At 38.3% G+C, this 20,312-nt stretch overlaps 1 protein-coding gene across 2 annotated transcripts in view; it reads left to right on the top strand.

Moving 5' to 3' along the window:
• Positions 1-20,312, top strand: part of LOC124873140 (matrix metalloproteinase-17-like) — a 134,978-nt gene that overhangs the window by 57,154 nt on the left and 57,512 nt on the right. The window lies entirely within an intron of this gene.

The raw sequence follows: 20,312 nt of genomic DNA, 5'->3' as shown, positions 1-20,312 counted from the left end.
CACCATGGCACATAGGTTACTGGTTTGCATTCTGTCAGGGTTAAACACACTAAGAAACTCAGAGAAGGAATGCAATGAAGACACAAGCGAGTCAAAGTTATCTTTGGGTGGCCAGGGAGAGACAGTCCATTCTCTCAGAGGAGCTGCCCTGTGTCACAGCGTTTTATTAAAGGAAGAAAAAAAACACCCATGTTACAGCATTGTGGGTGTGGCTACATACAGTTTCATAAATGCAAGTCCTACTGAATAAAACTGGTTCTGGCCAGATACTGATACAGCCCGCACGTCTACATCTGGCATCCAAGGACACGAAGATTGGCTGGGTACAAACATCCTGCTTCCCAAATTCCTCCGCACACACACAAATTCCTGCTCAGTCTGCATAGCAACCACCCAAATGCAACTCTAAAACATGATGACAATTCTATTAATAGTTCATAGTACTGGGGTTAAGTACTTCAAAGATAAATGTAAAAAGTATTCAAACCACTTCTATCAAAGTTCACCAAACTAAATAAATTAAAATGTCTTTTAATGGGAAATCATAAAGATAAAGAATCTTTTTAAACTAAGCAATGATAATTCATGTACAAATCACATTTCCTGCTTAGTTCCCAGTATGTCCGCCCAGTTCTTTATCAGATTTGTTTATTTTGTTTTCCAATCCTCTTGCTCATTATTTTAAGTTTTCTCATTTTTTTCCATAAAGTAACAACTATCATTATCCTTTAAACTTTACAATTAATATATAATTGTAAAGTTAAAAGTTTTATGTGCATTTTAGTGTTAGCAAAATGACTGTCCAGGAGTAAGTTGGGTCACCTATGATGATAATAATTGCAGCATCAAAGGTTTCGGTATAAAACCAGAGATGCAAACGGTTTGGTTTGCACCTCGGTTTTAAGTTCATGCTTGGGTACAGTTTCGGAACAAAATCAAAGAAAAACAAATGATAAAACATATTTTACGCTCTTTCAAGTCTGTTTATTCTTTTGATAATTCAAATGCATTCAAGACTACAAATAAAATGTTATCTTTTAGTTAGTAGTTAATTTGTTCTTGTCATCCACTGGGTGCTGGTCATTTTACCCCTTCACTAATTTGTACCGTTGTTTTGTATTTTACTTTGTGGGGTAAGATGTTAGAATCTGCACTGCATTGTAGATATCGTAGCTGTAAACAACAAACACAAGGCATTTGCCTTTCAGCTGTACATAAAGTGTGTCCTTGCAGACCTCAACTCAAAATACGTTCGGCCCAAATGCTAATGCTTGAGAATTACTGTAGAATGCATTTAGATATTTACTGAGAAAAAGTTGTTAATTATCTTAAGCACATACTGTAAAATGTTGCACGTAATGGAATTGCCTAATCAAAAGGAAGTCTGAAGCATTATCAGCATATGTTTAATTAAAATATCCCATTTACTTACAGTAGGAAGCAAAGGCTCACCCATTCCTTCCTGATTTAGCGTGCCACAGCACAATTGACAAGAAGCTGATTGGCACTTCATACTCTTCTCTGCTTGTTCGCACATGTCATTCACATCATCATGTTATAAAAATATGCAGAGTTCGTGCTGAGTGGCTGTTATTTCACAGAAGGGAAGAAAGGATAAGTGGCTCTGCTGAGTAGCTATTCATTTTGGGGATGTTCAAATAAAATCTTTTACTTAATGGAAATAAGTAAATTATTTTATTTTTTTCTGATGGTGTCTGAGAGCCACCATGACGAGGCTGAGCCCTTAATCCCAATTTAACTCAATTCTGCCTTACCCATTTTTTTCCACTTCTCCACAGTCTGTTTGGTAGAGTGTGTCTCTGACATTAAAAGCTGAGTGGTGTAATGGCTCACTGTTAGCCCATTACCTCATATTGTTAGGCCATTATCACAGCAGACAGCCTGGCAGTCATTAGCAGCTTGACTGATAACTCGTACAGATAGGTGTAGCCAGCTGTGCAAAGAGGCACAATGGGGGGGAGGAGGATGAGAGAATGGAGGACAGGGTTGTGAATGCAAAACATAAAGTCAAAGCTGTCTAATTTCATTCATTTCCCAAATGTAATAAAATGGCTAAGTTTTACTTACAAATTCTTGGACTACACACTCATAAACACCTATCCATCTGCATTGAACTGCATTCTTTATCATCAAATAAATCAACGAAGTCTTAAAATAAACAGTGTAGGAGGCTGAACACATCTAATGACTGTGACAATCCACAGGTGGGGATCCAAATAGCTTGGTAAAAGGAATCTATTTCTAACAGGTATATACAGGGGTTGGACAATGAAACTGAAACACCTGGTTTTAGACCACAATAACTTATTACTATGGTGTACGGCTTCCTTTTGCGGCCAATACAGCATCAATTCGTCTTGGGAATGACATATACAAGTCCTGCACAGTGGTCAGAGGGATTTTAAGCCATTCTTCTTGCAGGATAATGGCCAGGTCACTATGTGATACTGGTGGAGGAAAACGTTTCCTGACTCGCTCCTCCAACACCCCAAAGTGGCTCAATAATATTTAAATCTGGTGACTGGGCACTTCACTTTCATGTTCATCAAACCAATCTTTCACCAGTCTTGCTGTGTGTATTGGTGTATTGTCATCCTGATACACGGCACCGCCTTCAGGATACAATGTTTGAACCATTGGATGCACATGGTCCTCAAGAATGGTTCGGTGGTCCTTGGCAGTGACGCGCCCATATAGCACAAGTATTGGGCCAAGGGAATGCCATGATATGGCAGCCCAAACCATCACTGATCCACCCCCATGCTTCACTCTGGGCATGCAACAGTCTGGGTGGTACGCTTCTTTGGGGCTTCTCCACACCGTAACTCTCCCGGATGTTGGGAAAACAGTAAAGGTGGACTCATCAGAGAACAATACATGTTTCACATTGTCCACAGCCCAAGATGTGCGCTCCTTGCACCATTGAAACCAACGTTTGGCATTGGCATGAGAGATTAAAGGTTTGGCTATAGCAGTCTGGCCGTGTATATTGACCCTGTGGAGCTCCCGACGGACAGTTCTGGTGGAAACAGGAGAGTTGAGGTGCACATTTAATTCTGCTGTGATTTGGGCAGCCGTGGTTTTGTGTTTTTTGGATACAATCCGGGTTAGCACCCGAACATCCCTTTCAGACAGCTTTCTCTTGCGTCCACAGTTAATCCTGTTGGATGTGGTTCGTCCTTCTTGGTGGTATGCTGACATTACCCTGGATATCGTGGCTCTTGATACATCACAAAGACTTGCTGTCTTGGTCACAGATGAACCAGCAAGACGTGCACCAACAATTTGTCCTCTTTTGAACTCTGGTATGTCACCCATAAGGTTGTGTGCATTTCAATATTTTGAGCAAAACTGTGCTCTTACCCTGCTAATTGAACCTTCACACTCTGCTCTTACTGGTGCAATGTGCAATCAATGAAGACTGGCTAACAGGCTGGTCCAATTTAGCCATGAAACCTCCCACACTAAAATGACAGGTGTTTCAGTTTCATTGTCCAACCCCTGTATTTGGGTAACTGCTGTTGAACATCTGGAGATTAACTTGGAATAACTTTTTTTAAGAATTAGTAAACTGATGGTCTACACTTTTATTTGGTGCCTATCTAACCATATATGAATTGTACAAAAACACCTTATCACATTTTTGTTAATCTGCCCTACATTTAAATGGCTTATGTAGATTTGTGGCTTTAAGTAAATAATGCTCCAACATAACTTTTCCGTGCATATGATATCTGATTTGTGTTATGAGCATTGTAATTCTGAGACATCGGGTATGCAGCACATAAACCCCACTTCGAGCTTACCTAACTGCAATGCAAATGTCATTGCAATGTCTACGGCAGTTTTGGCCTATTGCAAACTAATATTCCTTGACTTGACTGCCCTGCAAGGCACTAGTTGTTACTCGTTTTGATCTCAGGATTGTCTTTTTGCTTTCTATTCTTTATGTCTGGTGTAAATTCTGTCCATTCTGCTCATTTTGAATGGAACAAGCAGCAGACTGACTGCAAAAATGACAGAAGTGATATAATGGAATGCTTTTTAATACGAATTACATTGTTAAATACAACCCCTATCGGGGTTGCTGTATGGTGCCCCACTCAGGGACTCCATTATTTTGCTGGGGGACTTCAACGCCCATTTGGGAAATGACAGTGACACCTAGAGAGGCGTGATTGGGAGCAATGGCCTCCCCGATCTGAATCCGAGTGGTGTTACATTATAAATATGTATCATATCTAATTTGTTTGCATTGTCATTACTTTCTGGATGGAACTTTGCCAGTTTTGTTGTGTTATCTTGGCCAAGTTTCCCTTGGAAAGTAAATATTTAATCTTCATGTGATATAATCTGGTTGAATGAAGAGCAAATTAATAAAAAATAATAATAAACCAATAACATATTATTACTTTATTATAATATCATGCGTTGCTTTGCAGACACTCTGTCAGCAGTAAAGAAGATTTACACACCTCAGCATGCTGAATGCTTGAAGTGGCTGACATAGCAGCACCATTTTATGATTAATTCAACTAGTGTGGTTTTGACCACCTGCAGTTACTCACACATTGTGTTATGGTCAGGCAGACATGAACTATGGAAAAATAAAAAAGTGCATTTAATATTTTCAAAAAAGTTATGTAGCCCCTAAGTAATATAATTATTATACCCCATTGCACACACAACATATACAATTGAATTCATAAAAAAGTATACACATACATTATATGCAATAAAAGTTGATTTTTCATGACATCCATGTGCTTCATGTCTTCATGTTTTAACTAACGTTTAATTGCAGTTTTCATTATGATTACCCCAATATTTCTGCCGCTTGTTAATTCCTAAAACCTCATGTTCAACATCTCAGCCACTAAAGATATGCAACACACATAAGTGTGTTAAGGGCCATTAGAGTCTATCAAAATATATCCAAAAAGAAATATTATTGACATGCGTATTGTGATTGTCTCAATCTTTAAACATATCTTATATTGCATACAAGCAGTCCTTTCCAGTTGTGACATTGCACACACTGATGAAAATTGCAGTTCAATATATTGTTTGTTGTGTATTTTTGAAGTCTATGTATCAAAGTCTATGTATCAAAACCAAAGTAAATACTGTATTAGACATTATAATTACTGTAACAATGTGTCATATTGTGATATTTAGCAGCAATATGATTATTTATTCCTGTTCTTTTTTAAATAGAAGCAAGTTTTTTTTTTTTTCTTTTAGTGTTATTCATTTACAATTTCATACAGAACCGTGTCGGGTCCTGATACAGCTGCACCCTGAAGCTAGGACCTGTGTTTCAGTTATTTTACCCCACATGAAAACATAATTATCGGCCTGTACATAATAATCTCAAAGACTGGGTTTAAGACATAAACTAATTAGAAAATGTTTACTTAGAGTGAATTCTTGTTGCAAATCCTCTCAGCTCTGAGGCACAGGCTTTAAAATACTGCTGGTCAGATTGACAGGGTAATACTGGCAAACCTGTTTAAATATTGAAAAGCTGTTTTCAATTTTAATGAGGGGATGAAAAGTCCTAACACTGTTATAAATATCATCGATACTAGATTCACTTAATGAAATAATAATAATGAATTTTCCCATTTTTGTGTTTGAGCAACACCAAAACTTAAAGCTTTCATCAAGCCATTACCAAAACACATTTAAGTTCTTCTCATCTTTACCATTGATTGATCCATATCATTTTTAGGATGGATAGATAGATAGATAGATAGATAGATAGATAGATAGATAGATAGATAGATAGATAGATAGATAGATAGATAGATAGATAGATAGATAGATAGATAGATAGATAGATAGATAGATAGATAGATAGATAGATAGATAGATAGATAGATAGATAGATAGATAGATAGATAGATAGATAGATTTCCAACCATGATAGACAATAAGAAAATGGGACAGAAAAGGCAAACAGTTATTTTTTATCTATAGGACAGACTCATGCAAGGGCGGCACGGTGGCACAGTTGGTAGCAATGTTGCCTTGCAGCAAGAAGGTCCTGGGTTTGATTCCCAACCAGGGGTCTTTCTGCATGGAGTTTGCATGTTCTACCTGTGCATGCGTGGGTTCTCACCAGGTACTTTTGCTTTCTCCCACAGTCCAAAGACATGCCTGTTAGGTTAATTGGTCTCTAAATTGCCCTCAGGTGTATGAATGAGTGTGTGCATGGTTGTTTGTGTGTTGCCCTGTGATGGACTGGCGACCTGTCCAGGGTGTACCCCGCCTCTTGCCCATAGACTTCTGGAGATAGGCACCAGCTCCCCCGCGACCCACTATGGAATAAGCGGTAGAAAGTTACTGACAGACTCATGCATAGCCTTTTAATATGTCTTAGCTTCAGCCTGATTGACGTGGGACGTGTGTAGCAGCAGCTGTTCTCAGTGAAACACAACTTTTGTGCTTGTGTTATATCCTTTTTTTTTAAACACATGTACATGAGCATGCGTCACTGTTACTGTTTGACCACTCAGTTTGCAAGGTAATCAGCTTATGTCTGCAAAGGGTAGGAAAGGATGGATGGGATCATGGGGTGCTTCAGCCTCTGTGCTTGCGTGCACATTTTATCAGCACTTCTGATGTCAGTTCATCTCTTTGGAGTAGCAGAGCCACAGGAGGCAAGAACCTGCAAAGAAGATGAAGGCAAGGGACAGCAAAAGTGTCTTAGAGGGGTTTTTCACTGCTTCTTATACTTTCTCTGTCTCATGCAATCCCTTTCGTTTTTTCATCTTGCCACTTTTCATCTGAATCATAACTCTTAAGAGTTGAGAGGTTCAGAAGAAGCAGCTTACATGTAAATTAATGAAGTACAGGTGAAATGTGATATGAAATTTAATGTGTGGGTGTGTGTATCTATATCTGTATCTGTTTGCGAATGCATGCAAGCATTTACCTCCAACGAAGCATGGTTTTCTCTGACTCATTTGACAAACGAAGGTGAAACTCACATCTTGAAATTAAGTAGGTCAGGAAAATTAAGTCAACCCTAATCAGGCTTCTGCACATCCAGCTAATTTTAAAGTTGCTTTAATCCCTTTTACCCTGAATTTTATTGCGGGAAGTAAGAAAGGTTTCATCTGGAACCTATATTCAAAATGCTTAAATTCTCTCTGCACTAGAAGGACTAATCTACTCTAAACATGTTACTTCAGGTTGGTCTTGCTCTACTTGGAGAGAGAAATTTGAATCTTAATCTATGTACTTCACTCATCAATCCATTGTCTATACCTGCTTATCCTTGCAAGGTCACTAGGGCCTTGTGCATATCTCCAAGTACACACTGGACAGGTTGGCAGTCCACCACAGGGTAAACCTTTTACTTATTGATTTATACCAGGTAACGTAGGCCACTATAATGATCATAACTCATCCCTATTGGGTCAATTAGGTTTAACCTTTTATTTTGTAGAACATCTAGACACCTAGCCATATTTGTTCCACAACCATGCAATGTAACATCAATTCAATGTATTGATTGTTATAAATTAGTTTTGGGAGTAAGGCCTCGTCGCAACATCTCGACAACACCTTGAATCCTTTGACAAACCTAAATGGTGCATGGATTGAACTTTCATAGCACTTTTCTTGTCATACTAAACACTCAAAGCGCTTTACACTGGAGCCACATTTACGCAATCACACTCACAAATGCGCACACATTCATTCAAAGATACACAGATCAGTAGGTAACTTGGGGTTAAGTGCCTTGCCCTGGAGCACATCGACATGTGAAAGAGAGAAAGCTGGAATTGAACCCACAACTTTCAAATTGCAAGACAACTACTCTTCACATGGAGCCACAGTTCCCCCTAGTTGTTGCTTTCTCACCCACATTCCCTCTTCCCTCCATCCAAACATCCTCAACTTATCTTCTCTATCCCTCCATCTACCTTATTCATTTCCTAAACCTTTATTATCCCATTTTTCACCCTCATCCATTTTCACCTCTCCTGCCTTTCTGTGACCCCTTGTTATACCACTCATATGCTTCCCTTTTTTAAAAAACTCTTATTTCACTCATCCCTTATTACAACCCCTTTTTATCCCTCTAATTCACCCTGTCCCATTTTTATAAACCTTTTTTTATTCCACTCATCCCTCTTAATTCACTTTAATTCTTTTTACCTTATTCCTCCTACTTATCACTACTTTGTCTTTTTTTACAATGCTGTTATGTCCCACTCCTCATCCTTTATGATCTTGTTTATCCCACTCATCCCCCAGTCAGTGCCATTCTTCTACCCTATCAAATTTTTGCAAACATTTTTTACTGCATTCTTCATCCTCATTGAATACCTTTTTTCTCACTGTGTTTTTTCACATCCCTTTTTGAAAGGCCTTTTCTTCCCAGTCAACCCCCCCCCCCCTCACCACCTCCTATTCATTTACATCATTCCCCCCCCCCCCCCCCCCCCTTCTTAACCACACCCATTGTTATGATGCCTTTTTTATCCCAGTCATCTCTCTGCGTGATCCATTTTTGATTCTCCTAATGCTTCTCTTCTCTTTTTAAAACCCTTTTTAATCCAACTGATCTTCCTGGTTGCTGTTTTATTTACAAATCCTGTGGCTTTTTATTACACCTTTTTGTCATAGTTTTCACCCTCATTCCTTTTTATGGCCTTTTTTTCTCAATTGTCATTCACTTTTTTAATTATTACAAACCTTTTTTCATACTATCCATCCTTTACACCCCTGTTTCATTCCACTGTTCCTTCATAACTAAATAACTAACTCTGACTGCACTGCTCAATGGTTAGGATTAATTGGAATGTATGTACCTGACTGTTGTGAAGTGCCTTGAGACAACATGTGTTGTGAATTGGCGCTATATAAATAAAACTGAATTGAGTTTAATTGAATTTTATTTAATTTAATTGAATATACCACGTTATCCCTCTCTACCTTCTCCCTCCCATTACTTTTAAAAATATATGTTTTCTCCACTACATGCTACTTATCCCTCTTTACAACCCTTTCATCACCCTTCTCATCTACATTCATTCTTAAGACCTCATTTCCTTGTGCTTTTTATGACCCCTCCTTTTTTATCCTCCTTATCCCTTTGTTTGACTACTTCTTTATAATCATTTACTTCTATTTAAAAAAGAAACTTATTTTCTATTGAAGGGTGGTCTAAAAAGTGTCAGAAGGAGATATTTACTTCAAAACTCTAGTTTGAGATTTTGTAGTTTACAATCAAGATAAGGTCAATTCAATATATTGTCCTCCCTCACTTCCTTTTTCCTAAGTTAGCATCTAGGGGGTCCTAAGTTGACCATGCTATCTATCAACTGACACAAAACTCCCATTATGAATCTCATTCTTCAAAACCATGAATCATGGCGCTCTCCATAAACTTCAACCTTCTGATCCATCTATTCCGTCATCCCCTCTCTTTTCATTGCCAGTTAGCTCAAATTGCCCATTTGCTGTATGTCCCATATCATATACACTCCCCCATCTATGCTTCACTATCAGAAATGTATTTGTTGGGGTAGCCAGGCTCATGCTGAACATTCTGCTCCTGAACAAACATTTTGCTGCACTAAGCAATTTTTTATAATCTAGTCTTGAATCGTCTGTTTTATTCAGGAAATTATATATACAACACTTTTCAGTTCAGAAGTAATACAATCATTGAGGTTGTACAGATTTGAATCTGTTTACTGCGATTCACTGAAAACCCAACACTTCTGGGGGTATGTACAGGCTGCCCTCACCATCTGGTGGAGCTTGTTGCCTTCTGTGCTGAATAGTAATGTGTCGTTTTCTGACATGAGCAGACTTTTTAGTTTTACTTTGCTGTTTTTGGAAATGCATTTTTTGCAATTAAAAGCAGTATGTAATCAAGATGCTTAGGATTTGTAATTACCTTCAACTGAACCTTAAATGTTAAGCTGAAATGTTCAGTTCTTTAAAAATCCATCACTCAATCTCAACCCCTCCCTCGTCCCTATAATACACCTTGAACTGCTTTTTCTGCACCAGAGACATCTGTAACACAGGTTTTGCAACGAGGAACATTTTAAGCTTGGTGAGAAAAGAGGGCATCAGTCACTCTGTGAGAGATGGAAATCTGTCTGTGTGATCACTGATCCATCTGGTTGGAGTAGCCGGGAGAAATGCTGAAACAAGGATGCTGTCTTTGGAGAACACACAGCATTATTCTCTCTAAAGTCAGATCTGTGGAACATTAAGCCATAGGGAGTTGTCACAAATTTGTCCGCAATAGGAAAGATGCCTCGTTTCTGCTTATTGCTCTGTTTTGCTTACTCTTCTTGTTGTATCTCATATTTTCTCCTTACATCTAGACTATCTTACCACTTTCATTATTTTCCTTTTTTATGACAAAACTGGGCATGTATCACGTATTAAAATGTACTTTGAATGAGGTTCAGATATATTTTAAGTCTATTAGCTAAAGCTGAGTTTATCAACACAGATAATTGGAAGCACATGAATAACTTTTTTTTTTTTACTTTGCCAAACAGACTTGTATCCAGGCTCACTCACCTGATTAATGATTTAGATTTAATTTGGGACATAACAATTAACTTCAAAAAATTGCAAGGTTTTCAAAGAGCCATTTTTGAATCTCAAGGCACTGGACAAACTGTCTTTGGATGTTATTCATCCAAACCTAGACCATGTCAGCCTCCATAGTTCTTCTTTTCAGAAGCACATAATAAAAATGGTGGAATAAAATGTAAGGAATTACTTCAACAAAGTACAGTAGCAACTTTTCTGTAGTCAACCACTTTTTAGGCGAAGAAAAACAAAGGCCGTAAATTCAGAGATATGAATCACCAGACCTTGTTCAAAAGTTCGTAATGATAAAGATTTCAATAATAATACAAAGGAAACATTTTGACAGAAAATAAGATTTGAACATGTCATAATTTAAGAAAAGAACAAAGGGTAATGACATAATACTCCATATAGGGATTGTTTGTAGTGTCAGAATTTCATTCTTAACCTATTTGTGACCTCAATATTTACTACCATGTTCATAGTTTGAGTTTGACACTTTCACAGCTAGATCAGCTTTTTCAAAAGAATAAAAAATAATAAGGTCTTTGTTGGGTATGTACTATATAGAACAGAGAAAAAGCAGCATTATGAGCCTCATGGCCTATACTTCTCAGGAATAGAAAAAATTTTATTTTACTTGAGGTCACATGAACAATAAAGTAACGGAGACGGAAACAAAAAGGAGATAAAGAAGCAAGAAAGAGAGAGAGGTGGAGCAAAAAAGAAAACAGCAGAGAAGGAGAAAAGAATAGAGGAGAGAAAGTAGGATGAGGAGAATACAAGATAACACCCTAGAAGACCCTGCGATCCACTATGGAAGAAGCGACAGAAAATCACTGACTGACTGACCCTAGAAAACTGCTTCTACACCTGCAGAAATGCATACAGTACAGACCAAAAGTTTGGACACACCTTCTCATTCAAAACGTTTTCTTTATTTTCCTGACTATGAATATTGTAACTTCACACTGAATGCATCAAAACTATGAATTAACACATGTGGAATCATATACTGAACAAAAAAGTGTGAAACAACTGAAAATATGTCGTATATTCTAGATTCTTCAAATTAGCCACCTTTTTCTTTGATTACTGCTCCGCACACTCTTGGCATTCTGTTGATGAGCTTCAAGAGGTAGTCACCTGAAATGGTTTTCACTTCACAGGTGTGCCCTGTCAGGTTTAATAAGTGGGATTTCAAGCCTTATAAATGGGGTTGGGACCATCAGTTGTGTTGTGCAGGAGGTGGATACAGTACACAGCTGATAGTCCTACTGAATAGACTGTTAGCATTTGTATTATGGCAAGAAAAAAGCGGCTAAGTAAAGAAAAACAAGTGGCCATCATTACTTTAAGAAATGAAGGTCAGTCAGTCCGAACAATTGGGAAAACTTTGAAAGTGTCCCCAAGTGCAGTCGCAAAAACCATCAAGCGCTACAACGAGACTGGCTCACATGAGGACCGCCCCAGGAAAGGAAGACCAAGAGTCACCTCTGCTACGGACGATAAATTCATTCGAGTCACCAGCCTCAGAAATCGCAGGTTAACAGCAGCTCAGATTAGAGAACAGGTCAATGCCACACAGAGTTCTAGCAGCAGACACATCTCTAGAACAACTGTTAAGAGGAGACTGTGTGAATCAGGCCTTCATGGTAAAATAGCTGCTAGGAAACCACTGCTGAGGACAGGCAACAAGCAGAAGAGACTTGTTTGGGCTAAAGAACACAAGGAATGGACATTAGACCAGTGGAAATCTGTGCTTTGGTCTGATGAGTCCAAGTTTGAGATCTTTGGTTCCAACCACCGTGTCTTTGTGCGGCGCAGAAGAGGTGAACAGATGGACTCTACATGCCTGGTTCCCACCGTGAAGCATGGAGGAGGAGGTGTGATGTTGTGGGGGTGCTTTGCTGGTGACACTGTTGGGGATTCATTCAAAATTGAAGGTATACTGAACCAGCATGGCTACCACAGCATCTTGCAGTGGCATGCTATTCCATCCGGTTTGGGTTTAGTTGGACCATCATTTATTTTTCAACAGGACAATGACCCAAACACACCTCCAGGCTGTGTAAGGGCTATTTCACCAAGAAGGAGAGTGATGGGGTGCTGCGCCAGATGACCTGGCCTCCACAGTCACCGGACCTGAACCCAATCGAGATTGTTTGGGGTGAGCAGGACCGCAGAGTGAAGGCAAAAGGTCCAACAAGTGCTAAGCATCTCTGGGAACTCCTTCAAGACTGTTGGAAAACCATTTCAGGTGACTAGCTCTTGAAGCTCATCAACAGAATGCCAAGAGTGTGCGGAGCAGTAATCAAAGCAAAAGGTGGCTACTTTGAAGAACCTAGAATATAAGACATATTTTCAGTTGTTTCACACTTTTTTGTTCAGTATATAATTCCACATGTGTTAATTCATAGTTTTGATGCTTTCAGTGTGAAGTTACAATATTCGTAGTCATGAAAATAAAGAAAACTCTTTGAATGAGAAGGTGTGTCCAAACTTTTGGTCTGTACTGTATATAACAACAGCATTGTTACAGAAACGTACACGATACTGATGAATATAAGATGTATTTAGTAACTGCAGCTCATTATAGAACAATATACAACATCTGTGTATCTGCGTACCAGAATCCAAACACCTGTGGGTGTATCTGTGAGCGTGCCTGTGTATGATAGCCATTGCTCTGTCATTGAGTTCTGTGATTCTTGGTGTAGGGGAACAGATTATTTTTAATGCTATTAGAGTGATTTTGAGAAGCTTATTTATATTTGCAACTGACAACGTGGTGTAAAAACAGGTAGAACAGTATAGCAAAATGGACTGAATAATACTCTGCAGCAGCAGAAGATGTGTAAGGTTTCTCCATAAAAATATGCAGTAGGACTGCAGTAAACTGTAGTACTGTCCCCCATATCTAACTATAAGACGTTTAAACTGCAGTAACAGTATTATCCTAAATTAGTGGGGCAGCTTAGCTAGAAATTTCACAAAATTTGCCACAGTTATGGACAAAGGCATCCCATAAAAAAGGTGAAATGGAGCCACTCTGAATTTTCAACATGAGCCCCATGACAGTCATTTTTCAAAATGGCCACCACTGCAACTTGTTTCTTATACATTTTCTGATCAGTGATATATATCTGATATTGAAGGCCTGATTGGTTTGTCTACCATATTATTGACAAGTATGGGGCTTAGAGTAGAAGTAGGCCAGGCTTAGGTCAGAATCCTTTTTTTCAATTTACTTTGATGTCTAGAATATGGATTTGGAAACTTGAATTGAGATTTCTTTTTAAAACTTGATCACAAGAGTAAAATAACTATTTATAAATTACGCTTGAAACCTGAACTGACTTCTACATCAATGTATTGGATCAAATGAGAAAAATAACTATTTTCAATTCACTTTACATTTTAGATAATCTTGAAACTTGAATTGACAACGGCATTTGATTCACATTAGTAATAAAACTAGGTAAATGTGAAACTTGAAATAAACTTGACACAACAGTGAACACAACAAATGGTATTTCATGAAGTAAACTGTTTGGAGAGAGGGAAAGAGAGTTTAAAATTTTTGAAGTGACATAAAATGGGGCTATAAAATGAAAAGAGAGTGCCACAGAGAGCATTATCTATCATGAGTCTATTCAACGGTCTATTCAACTGTCATAGTACCCCTTAGATGTTTTTGAGCAGCCCCATCTACATGGTGAAGGTAGTTCTGATGTGGATATGAGCATCTGTCCCCACACATGACCTCCTTGCTATACCGCTTTCTTAACATGCTCTTCTTTATTGGAGGGATTGACATTATACAGATTGCTGACCAAGTTTCTTTCAATAATGGTCTTTTTTTTATCATCAAGAGTAGAATTTTTTTGAAGATGCAAACATTGGACCCTCTAACTTGTTCTTTTTCATTCTTCTTTTTCATAATACTGAACCATTGTCAAGACATGTCTAACATGATCAGGTGTCATTGCGTATTACAGTTGCTGCTTCACAGTAAAATACACCTGTTTGTTGTAGCATTCAAATATTTTAATATGAGGCAGCACTAAGACATTAATTTAGAGGTAATGTAGTTTACACTTCAAAGAGCTGCACCAAGCTCTGTGAAGTGTAAACTATAGCCTATCCAAGGCTGAAATTAGTAATCAAATGCAACCATTTTCATCCATGAGACTACAGTTCACTTTTGAGTGTGGGTTAGTTTAAAAACCATTTTAAATCCTTTCACAATGCTGAACACATGGAAGACAACATATACAGGTCCTTCTCAAAATATTAGCATATTGTGATAAAGTTCATTATTTTCCATAATGTCATGATGAAAATTTAACATTCATATATTTTAGATTCATTGCACACTAACTGAAATATTTCAGGTCTTTTATTGTCTTAATACGGATGATTTTGGCATACAGCTCATGAAAACCCAAAATTCCTATCTCACAAAATTAGCATATTTCATCCGACCAATAAAAGAAAAGTGTTTTTAATACAAAAAACGTCAACCTTCAAATAATCATGTACAGTTATGCACTCAATACTTGGTTGGGAATCCTTTGGCAGAAATGACTGCTTCAATGCGGCGTGGCATGGAGGCAATCAGCCTGTGGCACTGCTGAGGTCTTATGGAGGCCCAGGATGCTTCGATAGCGGCCTTTAGCTCATCCAGAGTGTTGGGTCTTGAGTCTCTCAACGTTCTCTTCACAATATCCCACAGATTCTCTATGGGGTTCAGGTCAGGAGAGTTGGCAGGCCAATTGAGCACAGTGATACCATGGTCAGTAAACCATTAACCAGTGGTTTTGGCACTGTGAGCTGGTGCCAGGTCGTGCCGAAAAATGAAATCTTCATCTCCATAAAGCTTGTCAGCAGATGGAAGCATGAAGTGCTCCAAAATCTCCTGATAGCTAGCTGCATTGACCCTGCCCTTGATAAAACACAGTGGACCAACACCAGCAGCTGACACGGCACCCCAGACCATCACTGACTGTGGGTACTTGATACTGGACTTCTGGCATTTTGGCATTTCCTTCTCCCCAGTCTTCCTCCAGACTCTGGCACCTTGATTTCCGAATGACATGCAGAATTTGCTTTCATCCGAAAAAAGTACTTTGGACCACTGAGCAACAGTCCAGTGCTGCTTCTCTGTAGCCCAGGTCAGGCGCTTCTGCCGCTGTTTCTGGTTCAAAAGTGTGAATGCGGCACCTGTAGCCCATTTCCTGCACACGCCTGTGCACGGTGGCTCTGGATGTTTCTACTCCAGACCCAGTCCACTGCTTCCGCAGGTCCCCCAAGGTCTGGAATCGGCCCTTCTCCACAATCTTCCTCAGGGTCCGGTCACCTCTTCTCATTGTGCAGCGTTTTCTGCCACACTTTTTCCTTCCCACAGACTTCCCACTGAGGTGCCTTGATACAGCACTCTGGGAACAGCCTATTTGTTCAGAAATGTCTTTCTGTGTCTTACCCTCTTGCTTGAGGGTGTCAATAGTGGCCTTCTGGACAGCAGTCAGGTCGGCAGTCTTACCCATGATTGGGGTTTTGAGTGATGAACCAGGCTGGGAGTTTTAAAGGCCTCAGGAATCTTTTGCAGGTGTTTAGAGTTAACTCGTTGATTCAGATGATTAGGTTCATAGCTCGTTTAGAGACCCTTTTAATGATATGCTAATTTTGTGAGATAGGAATTTTGGGTTTTCATGAGCTGTATGCCAAAATCATCCGTATTAAGGCAATAAAAGACCTGAAATATTTCAGGTAGTGTGCAATGAATCTAAAATATATGAATGTTAAATTTTCATCATGACATTATGGAAAATAATGAACTTTATCACAATATGCTAATATTTTGAGAAGGACCAGTATATATAAGACGTCTGGCCTCAGTTTTCCTCTGCTACAGTTAGGGATATAATTGGATGCACTTTTTTTTCCTACATCTTTTCACCCAGGTATTCTGGTGAAAGTGGTTTTATGCGTATGCATGTAAATGAGCGTTGTTGCATCATTAAGAATTAAAGCAGCATTTTGTATCTGCTATAGGTTATAATTGGTGTGGTGCAATAAACTGGCTTATAGGTCTGGTAAACTAGACTTTTACGTGTCAACATAGAAAGCTAAGCTATTCTATAATGCTACTGCTGCAACAGTGAATGGGTTCGTTATCAGAGATTACATCACTGAACAAGCCAGATTTACTTAACTTTCTTGGCTGTTTGGATTTAACAACTGGGTGATGTAGAGTTATTGTGATCTCATTTGTTGTTGCAACTAATTTTGTTCTCTGACATGAAGCTGGCACACATTCTGAGAAGAGAAAATCTGTTTTTGAAATAGGATGGATTAAAACACCAACTAAACAGGTTGAATTAAAGCAGAATTTAAGAAAGAACCCCAGCTCACACAAATATATGCTTACATTCATCTCACACACAGATTACCTGTCACCCAGATTTAACTTTTCCTTTTCAGTGTTCTTGTCTTTTCTTCTAAGTAAACTGTAGTAGAATTGAGTAATGCAGGTGTTCTAACAGATGGTCATTGAAGTTTTGGTGCAGGTGCATGCAAAGCTGAGACCCAGGATGTGGGCACTTGCCCACTTTCAATTTACGAATTGTATTTTTGAATGTTTTCCCCTCAGACTTAGCTTCTGTTAGAGCTTGCAAAATTTGTCTGTTTAAGGTGGGACACCTGGCCTTACAATAATACAGTTCTAGTTATTTTTGTCTGCATTTTAAAATAAGTATTGATCACTGACTGACTTGAGGAAAGCTGCAACAGTGGAAAAAGGTACTGAAATAACTGTGATGGTAATTTAGCTCACCAATAGATTACCATGTATGTAATTTTGAAATTTTTGACATGTTTTATACATTGTGGTATGTTAACAAATTGAAAGTATAATGAGTTGGTAGGCTATTTCCAGTACATTAGGTCCCTTTTAAAGAATTCATGCCACCATTTTACAATACCAGAATAATGTGTTGTAATGACATTGTATGGTAGACCTATACAAAGTAGCACCTAATTGTAAAATGGTAAAATAATATTTTTTTTAAAATTTTCTTTACAAATAGAAATAGATACTGTAATACCCTTAAATATATTAAGCAGTAGACAGTGTTTACCCACATGTAATTTAATCTTGGTACATGTAGGGAGCTTTGGAATTTAGAGCAAGGTAAGGTTATAAAACAATGTCCCAAGTTCTGAACATTTCAGAGAGCACTGTTTAGTCCATCATCTAAAAATAGAAAGAGCTATTAGATCTATAGAAAATCACAGCTTGGGTGGTCTTTATAGAAATTTGGAAAGAAGAAAGCCACAGTTTAACAAGAAAACCAAAAGATGTTCCATTTAAAGTTTACCAGAAGCCATCTAGGCATCTCAGCAAACATGTAGAAGAAAGTGCTCTGATCACGTGACCAAAATGAAAAATCTTGGCCTACATTAAAAAATATATGTAGTGAGAACCTAACACTGCACATTAACCTAAACACACCATCACCAACATGAACCTTGATTGCAGCTTTATGCTGTGGGGATGCTTTTCTTCATGTAAAGATATATGGAGCTCAATACATGGTAATCATGAAATAATCTGTTATAGGCTCCAAAAGACTTAAGACTGTGGAGGCAAGGAGGTTACCTTTCAGCAGCACAGTGATCCTAAACATCGAGCCAGAGCTATAATGGAATTGTTTAGATCCAACCATAGTTGAGAATATGTTGCAAGACTTAAACTTAGTTTGTGAGAGACACTCCCTATCCAGTTTGACTGAGATGCAAATAATGAGTTTGCAAATAAAAATGTCCAGAGTATAGTATATAAATGCGACAAAATGTAAGCAGAATTACTATTTTTTTGGAAGACACTATACAAACCAGTACATTTTTTGCAGGTTTACCATGTGAATTGTTGCAACCGGTGCATCCATATTTTCTGGCTCTGTCTTGTGTGTGCATGTTTTTACATTTAAAACTTACAACTTTTTGTCACTTCAGTGATTTCCAAGCAGATTGAAAGATGGTTGAGGCAGAGATCACTCCACTGATGTTTTCTGTCACTGGTTACATTTCCTACAGTGGCCTGTAGCAACCACACTGTTTAGACCAAAAAGTGCTTGCAGTGACACAGAAAGTAAGTCTATCATACAGAAGCAAAGACATAGAAGGACATCAATGACTGGAAAGAAAATGTACTGGACAAAAGACACCATCAGAGAACTGAAAAATGGAAAACCTAGCATGATGTCTGAGTGGTTTTCAGTTTGGACATGTCCCATTTCTTTTGTAGCTGTCAAAAAGGTAAGGGCTGCAGAGCTGTGGACGTGATGTGAGGAAGAATAAAAACTTAATAAGGAAATGGGAAAGACGGGGAAAATAACTTATGGGTTGTTCCCAAAAGCTGACTCTATAATCTCTACAAAGGCACATTGTATGTTCAGCATATTATATGTAAGCAGCAGGGCTACCTGACCATGAAATACAAAAACCAATGGAGTTGCTGTTAATATGCAAACAGGACTTTTTATGCAGGTCTCCATCAGTGGCAAACAATGTGTAGTTGACCTTTGTGCTTTTATGCTGCTTTAAATTCAGAGCCATTTCTATCCAGCTCTTTAGCTGCCAGTCTCTATTGTATTTTGTGTCTACTTCTTTCCCAGCACTACCTATGCCTTTTTTTCAAAACATGACTAATTAGTCACTATCTGACATCTTCTACAGTTTACATAGTCATACATGGATCCCACTTGTATTATTTTGTGGCAGTTTGGTTAAACACATTGGATGGGCGTGCATAACGGCACCACTTTCAGATCAGATGGTGGGGATGCATCACATCCTACAGTCATCAGTTGGCAGCTTGAATTCACTGCTGTGACAGGAGCTGCAGACAATAAAAATAAGAATAACTCAGTATATCCATATGCCTTTTATACTGTAGTTCTTCTTAAAACAAATGTCAGCTTTACATGTTATCTCAGTTAAGATACATTTAGTGTCTACATTAATTAATCTATTAAATAAATCTATTTCTAAGATAAAAAAATTTCACACTTTATCAAAACCTCTTATATTTTTAACCCTTATTGGCAGCCCTGATGATAACGTGTAAAAAGTTTTAAGATAAATTAATCTTTTATTTCAATAAAATAATGTTGCACTGAAACATCTTCCAGTCAAATGTTTTATTTTATTTTTCTGGTAGTGTCCATTATGTTTTTATTTTAAATCTCCAGACTTTGAAAAAGTTCATAATGCTAGGCCCTCTTTCAGTTTTCCCAAGGTTTTTGAAAACAAACAGGCCCAAAGCATCACAGATCCTCCGCCATACTTATCACTGGGAATCAGGTGTTATCTTTTCCTTCACAACACTCCCACTTGAAGTGTTTGTTGACAAAAAATATATATCTTAACCATCTAAACAAAACACACCTACCTAGAGTCCCAGGGTTGTTTAGCAAACTGGGAATTTTTTACTTTTCTGTGGCGTTGCGACAGCAGGGTAGAAACAGCTTTTTCTAGGCATACCTTGGTCCTCATCCAGATTTTTTGTCACACCTTTAGCAGTTTTTTACTTTTTAATGTTTGCTGCCACTGCAGATGATGAGTAGGGTATGGGTGTAGCTATTCCCTAAAGTATGAAGAAGTACACTTCTGCATTAATTGATGTTGTCTCGTCTTTCCCATTTGGA

Source organism: Girardinichthys multiradiatus, chromosome 8 (genome assembly GCF_021462225.1).
Source record: "Girardinichthys multiradiatus isolate DD_20200921_A chromosome 8, DD_fGirMul_XY1, whole genome shotgun sequence".
NCBI classification, from domain to species: Eukaryota; Metazoa; Chordata; class Actinopteri; order Cyprinodontiformes; family Goodeidae; genus Girardinichthys; species Girardinichthys multiradiatus.
Note: the sequence above shows the minus strand (reverse complement) of the source record. Positions and strands in the feature narration are given on the sequence as shown.